The sequence below is a fragment of the Myotis brandtii genome, unplaced genomic scaffold (genome assembly GCF_000412655.1).
Source record: "Myotis brandtii unplaced genomic scaffold, ASM41265v1 scaffold514, whole genome shotgun sequence".
NCBI classification, from domain to species: domain Eukaryota; kingdom Metazoa; phylum Chordata; class Mammalia; order Chiroptera; family Vespertilionidae; genus Myotis; species Myotis brandtii.
Genome location: NW_005369591.1, coordinates 435,506 through 448,403, shown reverse-complemented (window position 1 = coordinate 448,403; position 12,898 = coordinate 435,506).

Sequence of the window (12,898 nt, the reverse complement as noted above, 5' to 3'; positions counted from 1 at the left end):
CTGCTGAAAGCAGGTATCTGGTTTGTTTGGGTTCTATAATCGAAACACTGTTTCAACTCCAGCTCTGAGATCCCGGCTGGCTGAAAGCAGGTTTCTGGGGTTTGTTTAGCTTCTATATTTGTAACAATGTTTCAATATGCAAGCTCAGAGGCTGGCAGCAGCAGGCGGGGAACCTTGGCTTCCTCCGTCACTGAAGCAAGCAAGCCTCATGTTCGCTTCAAGCTGCCTGGCTGCCGGCCGCCATCTTGGCTGGCAGTTAATTTGCATTTCGCCCTGATTAGCCAATGGGAAGGGTAGTGGAGGTACGGCTAATTACCATGTTTCTCTTTTATTAGATAGGATATACAGTGCTAGGTAAGTACTAGACTTATTGGGGGATCACTTTGTAAATTATAGAAATGTTAGCCAAAAGGATATATACCTGAATATAATGTAAAATAATATTGACTTTCAACTGCAATTAAATTAAAATAAAAGTATATAAAAAGAATCAGTATTGATTTGTATGAACTCCTATTGTAAAAGGAGCTTTATTTATTCAAAATTCAAAAATGATAATGAAGTGTCTATTATATGCCAAGCTTCATTCTAGGTGCTAACAAAAAAAGGCAGTGGAAGTTCTTATGAAGCTTACACTCAGTAGGGGAAATAATAAACATAAAAGAAGGGAGGTGTGAGAAGGGGAGGAGAGGAAGATTGAAATTTTATAATAGGGGCAAGAAACTATATAATTTATTTTTAAGAAATTATACTAGAGTAACTAGGGTTAGGACAAGTTTCATTTTAGATTTTCTGGCTTCTTTAAGGAGTTGTTATATTAACTGTTTTGACTGACCAGAATGAGCCAGCTAAGTAAATATCTAAGGGAAGAAGATTCTGGGGAGAGGAAAAAGAAATTTAAGGACCCTAAATTAAAAATGAACTTGGTTTATTTAGGCAACAAATAATCAAAAGCCAGTATGGCTGACACATGTTGAGTTGAGAGAAGACCAGCATGGGAAAAGCTTAAGAAGGTGAGACTTATGGCCATAGCGTGGAGTTCAAGGACACTCTCAAGTACAAGTGAGGGACCCTGCAGAGGTGGATAAATCATGAGGGTCATTGTAAATTGGTTAAATATTTTGAATCTTAGTCTGTACCATGATAAATCAGTGAAAGGTTTCAAGACAATTAGTGATGATGAGGGAAGATGGCAGCTAGCAGGACAGAGGTGAGGGAGAGTGTGTGAGTGAGTGAGAGGGTGAAAGGAGAGTGTGGGGATGTGTGTGGTGTGTGTGAGTGAGTGAGGTACAGTTAAATCCAGGAGGAGTAGCAGGGGCTGGCAGACAAGACTCTCCTGGACAGGGAGCACCTACCACCACTGTGGGCACTCCCTGGGCTGCTGGGCTCAGGCACAGAGCCCATGCCATCTTGAAGGGGAGAGCAGCCTCTTCTAGGAACTCATCAGCACCATCACCCAGACTGCCCTTGGACATTGCCCGTGACCCTGCATCCACTCCAGTCAAAATCCTGCTGTTCTGCCTGCAGACCTGCAGACCCTAGGACTTCCACCTCCAAGGGTGTATGGCTCCTGTAGCAGTAAATGTGACTTCCCCTTCCCCAGCAGCTGACCTCCGGAAACCTAAGCTGAGTCTTCCCAGCATGCAAGCCTGAGTCCACTGCCCCACTGGCCACTCTCGGGTGCCACTGTGAACCCCCTCTGGGCACATGGCCCCTGCAGTAGAAATTCAAAATTCCTCCTTCCCAGCTGCCTTCCCACAGACACCTCGGTCATGCTGCTTCAGTGCTAGGGCCCCCCTCAATGTGTGAGAACGCCACCCTGGCAAAGGGTGCCTCTGTGAACTGCAACTGGGCATGTGCTAATCCAACCAAAGACACACAGCCCCGGAAGTAGAAATTCAGACATCCCCCCCTCCCGGCTACCTGCCCAGACACCGCAGTCATGTGGCTTCAGCACAAGGGCCCTTCTGAGTGCACAACCCTGGCAAGCAGCCCCCAGGTGCCTCTGTGAGCCGCTGGTGGGTGCACACAAATCCAAGGATGCGAGGCCCAGGCAGCAAAAACTGAGTCTTCCCATCCACAGTTGCTGACCTCTGGACACCACAGTCAGCCTTTCCAGCATGCAGGCCTCCTGAGCCCCCCCACCCCAAAGGCAGCTCTTGGGTGCCTCTGTGAGCCCCCACTGGGTGCACTCATATCCAAACAAGGAACAGAGCCCTGGCAGTAGAAATTCTGACTTCCCCCCACTTTCGGCTGCCTGCTCACAGAAACCACGGTCATGTGGCTTCAGTGCAAGGGCCCCTCTGAGTGCACCGCCCTGGAAAATGGCCCCCAGGTGCCTCTTTGAGCCACAGCTGGGCACGCGTGAATCCAACCAAGGATGCAAGGCCCTGGCAGCAAAAACTGAGTCTTCCTACTCCACAGTTGCCAACCTCTGAACACCCCAGTCATGCCTTTCCAACACACAGGCCTACTGAGCCCTCTGCCCCTATAGGCGGTTCCTGGGTGCCTCCTTGAGCTCCTGCTGGGTGCACTCATATCCAAAAAAGGGCTCACAGCCCCCGCAGTAGAAATTCAGACTTCCACCTTCCAGGCTGCCTACTCACAGACACCGCGGTCATGTGGTTTCAGCACACAGGCCCCCTGAGGCTGCCGCTCCAGCAGGTGACTCCTGGGTGCCTCTGTGAGGTGCCACTAGGGGCACTTGTATTCAAGCAAGGGTTCAAGGTTCCATCAGTAGAAACTCCCTCCTTGGCTGCTGACCTCCAGTCCCTGCAGTCACATCAATTCAGGGTACAAGGCCCCTGAGCCTGCTGCGCCAGCAGGTGGCCCCTGGGTGCTAGCATCCAGTCCCCACCATAGCACCGCTCCAGCACATGGGCCCCCTGATTCTACTACACCAGCAGACAGCTCCTGGGCACCTCTATAAGCATCAGCTGGGCATGTATATCCAACCAAGGATGGACATTTCCCAAAGCAGAAACTGGGACTTCTCCCTCCACAGGGCCAGAAGCACACCACAATAGCTCTGACCCAGCATGTGGTCCCCACGAGTGCACACCCCTTTCAGACGGCTCCTTGGGCCCTTCTGTGAGCTGCCACTGGGTGTGCATCTCTCCAACCAAGGACGAGCAGCTCCCTCAGCAGGATACACAGCATCCCTCTCCTGGATACCTACCTCTGGACAGCTTGGTGAGTTACTGAGGACTTGCCTCCCTGGACAAGGTCACAATGTTTCAGCCACAGTATTCAAGATTCCCACATCCCCATCTGCTGAATCCTGAACCCCCTCGTGATTCAGAGAGGGAAATCACTTTGGCCAGAGTCCCACTGCCTCAACCACAAACTATGAGACACCCGCCTCCCCACTGTCACAGGCTCCAGGACCTCATAGTGAGTTTCAGAGTGATGCTATTCCAGCAAGAGTCACAAACCATGGCCAAAGCCACAGTACCTGAGCCTCAGGCCTGAGACACAATCCTCCCAGGGCATGGATTCTGGAAACTCACAGTGAGAACATACCAGTGAGACCTCAGACAACCTTTTCCACAAGAGCCAGAACCACAATCACACCTAAAACAGCTTGCACAATGAAGCCAGGGGTGAGCTACATTGCCAACCCATGACGAGATTTCATCCATGAATAAGAAACTAACATTAAAAATCCAACTACATCAAGAGAACCCAAATAGCTCAAGTAGGGTGCTTGGCTAGACCACCAACCCCAAGAGAACTGAGAAATAGCACCAGTGGCACCAACCCAAAAAGAAGCTGGGTAGCAAAACAGTTGGATCTAATACACAGATCAATTAAAACTTTACAGCAAAAAATGGGGAGACAAAAAGCAATCCCTAAAGGAAAGAAAAATAGGAATCACCAGAAAGGGAGTTAAATGAAATGGAGGCAAGTACCATGTCAGAGAAAGAATTCAGAGTAATGGTTATAAGGATGCTCAAATGACTGGATGACAAAAAAACACAACTCAATGAGAATTATAAGGAGCTGAATGAGAATGTCACCAACATGAAAAGGAACCAAGAGGAAATGAAGAACAACATAGCTGCAATAAAGAACACAATGGAAGGCTTAAACAAAAGACTAGAAGAGGCTGAGAACTGCATCAGTGAATTAGAAGACAAGGTAGGAAAAAACACACAAACACAAAGGGAACTGGAAAGAAAACTTAAAGATCAGGAGGAGAGTCTAAGGGAGTTTTAGGACAAAACAACATCCGGATAATAGAGATACCAGAAGGAGAGGAAGCGGAGCAAGGAATAGAAAACTTCTTTGAAGAAATAATGGTAGAAAACTTCCCTGACATAAGGAAGAAAAGCTCACACAAGTTCAACAAGCACAAGAGTCCCAAACAAGATGAACACAAAAAGACCAACACCAAGACACATAATTAAATTGGCAAACATCAACGACAACATAAGAATCTTAAAGGCTGCCAGATAGAGACAGAAGGTTACCTACAAGAGATCTCCAATTAAAATAACAACTGATTTCTCAACACAAACACACCAGGCCAGAAGGGAATGGAATGAAATATACAAAGTGCTGCAAAGCAAGGGACTGAATCCAAGAATATTATACCCAGCAAGGCTATCATTCAAAATTGAAGGTGGAATCTGGAGCTTCACAGACAAAAAAGTGCTAAGAGAATTTATTATCACCAAACCAGCAATGCAAGAAATGCTTTAGTCCCATTTAGGGACTACTGTAAAAATAAAAAAAAAAAAGAAAGGCATGAAAGAACAAAAACATAAAGAATAATAATGGCAACAAACAAGTACTTATCTATAATACCATTAACTGTAAATGGATTAAATGCTCCAACCATAAGACATAGGGTAGCTGAATGGATAAGAAAGTATGACCCATATATTTGCTGTCTGCAAGAGAACCACCTCAGAACAAACAATTCACACAGACTGATAGTGAAGAGATAGAAAAAATTTTTTCAGGCAAATGGAAATGAGAAAAAAGTTGGTGTTGCAATACATATATCTGAGAAAATAGACCTCAAAGTAAAGGCCATAACAAAAGATAAGGAGGGACACTTCATAATACAAAAAGGAAGGAATTCAACAAGAGGTATAACTCTGGAAAATATATATGAACCCAATACAGGAGAAACCCAAATACATAAAACAACTTCTGGAAGATATCAAGGGAGAGATCGACAGAAATACAGTCATAGTAGGGGAATTTAATACCCCACTGACACCACTGGATCAGTCCTCTAAACAAAAAAATCAGCAAAGAAACATCAATCCTAATAAACTCACTAGATCAGATGAACTTAATTGACATCTTCAGACCATTTCACCCCAAAGCTACAGAATATACATTCTTCTCAAGTGCACACGGGATATTGTCGAAGATAGACCACATATTAGGACACAGGAAATGTCTATTCAAATTCAAGAAGATAAAAATCATAACAAGCATCTTCTCAGATCACAATGGAAAAAAATGAGAAATCAACTAAAATAAAAACAATGAAAAAAAGCAAACACTCAGAGGCTAAAAAGCATGTTATTAAACAATGAGGTTACCAAAGGAGAAATAAAAAAGCATTCTAGAAACAAATGACAATGAAAACACAACAATCCAAAATCTATGGGACACAATGAAAGCAGTCCTGAGAGGGAAGTTCATAGCTCTACAAGCCTACATCAAAAATCAAGAAAAAAATGGTAATAAATTATCTAACCTTGCAACTTAAAGAATTAGAAAGAGAGCAACAAGAAAAACCCACAGTAACCAGAAGGAAGGAAATAACAATGATTAGAGGAGAAATAAACGACATAGGGACAAAAAAAAATACAAAAGATCAATGAAACCAAGAACTGGTTCTTTTGAAAAGGTAAACAAGATTGATGAAACTCTAGACAGGCTCACCAAGAAACAAGAGATAGGTCCCAAATAAACAAAATCAGAAATGAAAGAAGTGAACTAACAACAGACCCCACAGATATACAAAGGATTGTAAAAAAAATACTATCAATAACTCTACTCCAACAAACTAGACAACCTCTATGAAATGGACATATTCCTAGAAAAATACAAACTTTCAAAACTCAATCAGGAAGAATCAAAAAACCTGAATAGGCCAATAACAACTGATAAAATTGAAACAGTAATCAAAAATCTTCCAGCAAACAAAAGCCCTGGATCAGATGGCTTCACAGGGGAGTTTTGTCAAACATTCAAAAAAGAACTAAAAGCAATCCTTCTCAGACTATTCCAAAAAATTCAACAGGAAGGCACACTTCCAAGCTCTTTCTATGAAGCCAGCATTACCCTAACCCCAAAACCAGATAAAGATACCACAAAGAAAGAGAATTACAGGCCAATACCCTGATGAACATAGATGCTAAAATCCTCAATAAAATTCTAGCAAACTGGATCCAGCATTGCATTAGAAAGATCATACACCATGAACAAGTGTGATTTATTCCAAGGATGCAAGCCTGGTACAATATCTACTAATCAATTAATGTGATACATCATATAAACAAATTGAGAGACAAAAATGACATAATCATATCATTGATGCATAAAAGGCATTTGACAAAGTCCAGCATGCTTTTCTGATAAAAACACTCAGCAAAGTGGTAATAGAGGGATCATACCTCAACATAATAAAAGCCTTATATGACAAACCTACAGCCAACATCACACTCAATGGGCAAAAGCTAAAACTATTTCCCCTAAGAACAGGAGCAAGACAGGGATGCTCGTTTTCACCACTCCTGTTCGACATAGTAATGGAAGTGCTAGCCACAGCAATCAGCCAATAAGAAGAAATAAAAGGCATCCAAATTGGAAAATAAGAAGTAAAATTGTCATTATTTGCAGATGATATGATACTGTAAATAGAAAATCCTAAAGACTCCATCAAAAAATTATTAGACTTAATAAATGAATTCGGCCATGTAGCAGAATACAAAATTAATGCGAAGAAACCTATGGAATATGTATACACCAGTAGTGAACTTACAGAAAGACAGATTTTAAAAAACAATCCCATTTACCATGCACCAAAAAAAAAATAAAGAAACCTAGGAATAAATTAAGTAAGGAGGTAAAAGGCCTGTACTCAGAAAACTACAGTACACTGAAAAAAAAGATAGAGGAAGACATAATCAGATGGAATAAAATACCATGTTCATGAATTGGTAGAATGAACATCATCAAAATGTCCATATTACCCAAAGCAATCTATAGATTGAATGCACTCCCCATTAAAATACCAATGGCATATTTCAAGGACCTAGAACTAACTCTCCAAAAATTCATCTGGAATAAAAAATGACGACGAATAGCTGCAGCAATCCTGAGAAAGAACAACAAAGTAGGAGGGATCTCAATACCAGATATTGAGCTGTATTACAAAGCCACTGTTCTCAAAACTGCCTGGTACTGTCACAAGAACAAACATATAGACCAATAGAATAGAATAGAGAAGCCAGAAATGGACCTAAACCACTATGTTCAATTAATATTTGACAAAGGAGGCAAGAGCATGCAATGGAGTCAAGACAGTCTCTTCAATAAATGGTGTTGGGAAAATTGGACAGATACATTAAAAAAATGAAACTAGAACACCAAATTACACCATACACAAAAATAAACTCAAAATGGATAAAGGACTTAAACATAAGTCGGGAAACCATAAAAATCTTATAGGAATCCACAGGCAGCAAAATCTCAGATATATGCCAAAAGAATATCTTCACTCATACAGCTCCTAGGAAAATGGAAATTAAAGAGAAAATAAACAAATGTGACTACATCAAAATAAAAAGCTGCTGTACACCCATAGAAACCAACAACAAAACAACAAGAAAGTCCACTGCATGAGTGAACATATTTGCCAATGTTATCTCTGATTAGGGTTTAATCTCCAACATTTACAGGGAACTCATACAACTTAAAAGAAAGATAAACAACCCAATCAAAAAATGGGCAATGGGCCTAAATAGATACTTTTTGAAAGAGAACATAAGGAAGGCCAATAGACATATGAAGACTTGCTCAAAGTCACTAATCATCTGAGAGATGCAAATCAAAATGACAATCAGGTACCATCTTACACCTGTCGGAATGGCTATCATCAACAAATCAACAAATAACAAGTGCTGGAGTGGATGTAGAGAAAAAGGAAAGCTCGTGCACTTCTGGTGGGAATGCAAACTGGTGCAGCCACTGTAGAGAACATTATAGAGTTTCCTCAAAAATCTAAAAATGGAACTCCCATTTGACCCTGTGATCCTACTTCTAGGAATATATCCCAAGAAACTAGAAACACCAATCAGAAAGGATATATGCACCCTTATGTTCATAGCAGCACAATTTACATTAGCTAAGATTTGGAAACAGCCTAAGTGCCCATCAGCAGGTGAGTGGATTAAAAAACGGTGGGACATCTACCCAATGGAATACTATGCTGCTGTAAAAGGGAAGGAACTCCTACCATTTGCAGCAGCATGGATGGAGCTGGAGAGCATTATGCTAAGCAAAATAAGTCAGTCAGAGAAAGATAAATATCATATGATCTCACTCATTTGTGGATTATAATGAACAACATAAACCAATGAACAAAAATAGATCTAAAGTCAGAGAAGCATGCTCAAACCTCAGAGAGAAGGCAGAGGAGAGTGGGACTAAGGGAGAGAGATCAACCAAAGGACTTGTATGCATGCATATAAACATAACCAATGGATACAGACACCAGTGGGTGAGGGCATGAGTGGGAGGATGGGGGGACAATGGGAGCATAAGGACACGTTTGTAACACCTTAATCAATAAAGGAAAAAAAAAATAAAGTATACAAAAGATTAAAATAAAAAAGGAAATAAAAAACACCACCCTGTATATATTTACAAGTGAAATATAAATGAGAAGAAATTAAACTTGACACAAATTAGTGACATAGTCAAGTTAATGTGAAGGGCTTGTATGGGGAACAATAATGGAAGGAGGGTGAGCAATCAGAGGGCCATTTCAGAAGCTCAAGAGTAAGTGATGTGCTGAAAGCTAAATTACAGTGGTGGAGATGGCAAAGTAAACAATACAAAGTCCCCATAGTGTTTACAAAAGCCAGTGGTGTTTGACCTAAAGATTCTTAAATGCATTATTTAAAAGAGTCTTATGTTCAGTGTATCACACATACAAAAAGTAATTTTAAATAGTGCACTAAAAATAAATCTTATAAATACTCCCATTCTCTTCAGTTGATTTTCTCTCAAGTGTGTGTCTTCATTAAAACTTTATTAAATTGGCGTGTGTCTTTATTAAAACTTTCTGCCTAAGAAGACTTTACCTTTATCTTATAGACCCCTAAATGCAATTCACATTGAACTCATATGCTTTTCTAAGGACATCAACTTTAACATCATTTTGGTTAAATTGAGATTTCTTTATTTTCCCCTGCTGTTTTAATGAGAATATAGTCTGCTTTAGGATATACAATACAAATTATATGAATACAAATCCATTATAAACCTTCTGGTTTTGAAAGAAAAGATTCACTTTTATATTATTAATTGTTTTAAAAAATAAAGTTTCTGTGAAGGAACACGAAACAAAGCTATTTATATTCTTATCAGATGAGTTTCAAATTTAAATGCTGTTTTTATTACTTCAACAAAGAATAGCAATTGATTCTCTGAGCATGTACCCATTGCACGTCAAAATTTTGTTTCTCCTACCAATTTGTGAAAATAAAATAAAAAGAAAGTTTGCAAAATTACAATTTTCTTAGAAAAGTCTTATAGGTTAAACTTTTAGTATTGATTCTCAATAACATTTCTTTTGTTTTGCCCTTCTTTAATAAGAATATACTGCAAAGGACACATTTCCTCCATAGAGAAAAGATTGCCATTTCTGGATATTTTTATGATGGTAGTGACTGTAAAGACTCATATGCTAAACAGAGAAGGGTCAACATGATTAGAAGCCATTTGGGAGTAGCAGTTTAAGTACAGAGCAGGTGTAGAATTAGGTACACCTTTGCATTTTTTCATCAGGTTCTTGGTCTCAAAGTCAGGGTTGACTTCTGGAAATTCAGGAATTTCCCAGAGGTTTGGGTCACAAGAAGATAAATTTAAGGATGTGAGTCACTTTGTTCATTGAACAATTTACTGTTCTCATACTATTTGGTATGCCCTCTGCTTCTTGATGGAGTTTCTTATACAAAAAGAATATACTCTTTATCGTTTAAATAAATTACACATTAGTGAAAGATTTGGGAAAGTAAAAAACAATAAAAATTCCAAAGGATGTGTGCAGTAATATAAGCATTACATGTTTTAGGGGCCCATAAAAAGCATGCAATTTATCCAGAAGAAAGTAATTTTGAAGAGAAGATGTCCTTAAAAATAGTACTGTCTACAGAATACATATGAGTTGGACAACTGATGAGGAACAAAAAGAGAGAAACTCAGGTGGATATAGTGGACACTGTTGGTTATGTTGGTTACAAATCCAATATTCTTCCCTATTCTTATTATTCCTTCCTAACAGAACTTGAGTTGTTGTTTTTTTTCCTGAGCTATCCACCCATCCCATACACAACCAGATGCTTCAGAAGATGCAAGCCCTCTACACATATCTATGAGAGGTTATGATAATTCCAAAGTACAGTTTCACAATAATAGCACTATTAAAATTTGGTGCTGATCAATTCTTTGATTTTAGTTTTGAGAAGAGAATAAGTAAGGCTGTTCTGTGCATTGTAAAGTATTTAGAAGCATCCGTGGCTCCACTCACTAGCTGAGAGCAGTATACTCTCCCCTCTCTTATACCAGTACAAATTATCGCCAGATATTGCTTAATGTCTGCTGGGAGGTACAAAATCAACCCTGAACCACAGATTCAGGGATAATTTCAATGTTTCTGAAATGGGCATGTTTTCAAATTCTGACTCTCTTCTATTATTCACACTTTTGGGCTGGAAGTTTATTCTAGAAACTGCTACAGTCATTTTGCTTTCAGCCTGGAAAAAAAATTAATGACCAAAGATGATAGAGAGAAGATAGAAAGAACCCGAGTTCTTGATGACATTATCAGATGAATTTTTTTGTTGTGGGGAGTTGTCCCAAATATTCTGATATCTGAAATAATATATGATTGTCTAAGATAGTTTGTACTGAGGTTTCTACAAATTGCAGCCCAGACATGTTTAACTGATATCAAGAGGAAGCAGCATATGCACCATCCTGAGCAGGATGCATCTAGTGGCAGAAGTACACAAGTATGGCTGAAATACAAAAATTAAAGAGGCCAAATGAAGAAAGATGAAGCATCTGATAGTGATTAGAGATGACAATGCTGTGTTCAGTGATAAGTAGTGATTGGTAGATGCTGAAGGCTTAAGTAGAGTCAGAATTGGATCTTTGAATGCAGGTTGGAGATGGATGAGGAGAGCAAGATGGAAGACAAAGCTCCCAGTGCAGTGGAAGTTGCAGTAGCACAGACAGGAATGGATGGTGGTATCTTCACCTATACTTTCCCCAAAGTAGTTTGCTCCTTAGTTTGTCTTTGCAGCATTCAAAGCAAAAGACCAAGTGTCCATTTTCTAACCATTGTGCGATCCTCCTTATAATGTCTGACTTCTCACATAAGGGGCATTTCTCATCCACAGTTACCTAATACAACTCTGGTGATAAACATAACCATCAAAAGCATGTCTAATTTATACTTTCAAGTAATTTGACATACAGAAATTTAACTTGGATCCTTACAATTCTATCAATACAATAGTCTCTTAATTACACAATAAAGATATTCTCAAGACTTTCACAAAGCTAGAGTGATACATGTATGGACTGTCCATGCGTAGCAGCTGAATGTAGTGAATGAGCTCTGAGAAAAAGCACATGGTACAAACACTAGGTTTGGTTTCAGATGCTTGAGTTTACTGAGGTCTATCCACTACTTAGATGGGATATTTCTACAGTCCATTCCCCAATTAGTTATGGAGTTGCATGCAACATTTCTAAATGGTCCAGAACTGAACAACTTTTAGTAATAAAATTAAATTAGGCCATGCCATGTGGTTTAGTTAGTTGGGTGTTATCGTGTGCATCAAGAGGTTGCTGACTGGGTTCCGGGTCAGAGACCAGGGTTGTGGTCTCTATTCCCGGTAGGAGGTGTGCAGGAGACAGCTGATTGATGTCTCACTCTCACATAGATGTTTCTCTCTCTCTCCCTCTTTCTTCCTCTCTCTAAAAAAATAAATAAAAAATCTTTCACAAATATAAATAAAGTTAAATTAGAATTACATGGAAGTTTCTAGTTTAAATTTTGGTTATGCAATGCTTGATAGTGAAGTGCTAAAGTTACAATCAACCCTACAAGATTAGACCATGAAATATACTGCTTTGTCATTCTCTTTATTGTTTAGACTACCTCTAAAACTGATTTACATGGTATAGTTGTTCAGTACTTTCTCTTGATGAAGTTTGCTATCTAATTTTCTCCCTCTCATAACACTGATAATATTGAAATTCTAATAAAAAAAAAGTTAGTGGTTTTGGAACCAATATCACTGTAGTAAAAGAAAAAAGATCTATTTGGAAATGTTGAAATTGTAACCTTTTTCTTCTCTTTAATAAGAACAAAACAGACCAATTTATCATGTTAAAGAGGAAAAACCTATTATCAACATCTCTGATATTTAAGTAGGTTTTTTTATTAGTTTTTGTTTTCAAAACTGTATCTATGGTTGCAGCCCTTTTCTAATGGCTTAACTAACTTGTGAAATTGATTTTCTATTATTTAAAAACTAGAGGCCTGGTACACAAAAATTTGTGCACTCGGTGGGGGGAGGGGGGTCCCTCAGCCTGGCCTGTGCCCTCTCGCAGTCTGGGACCCCTCGGGAGA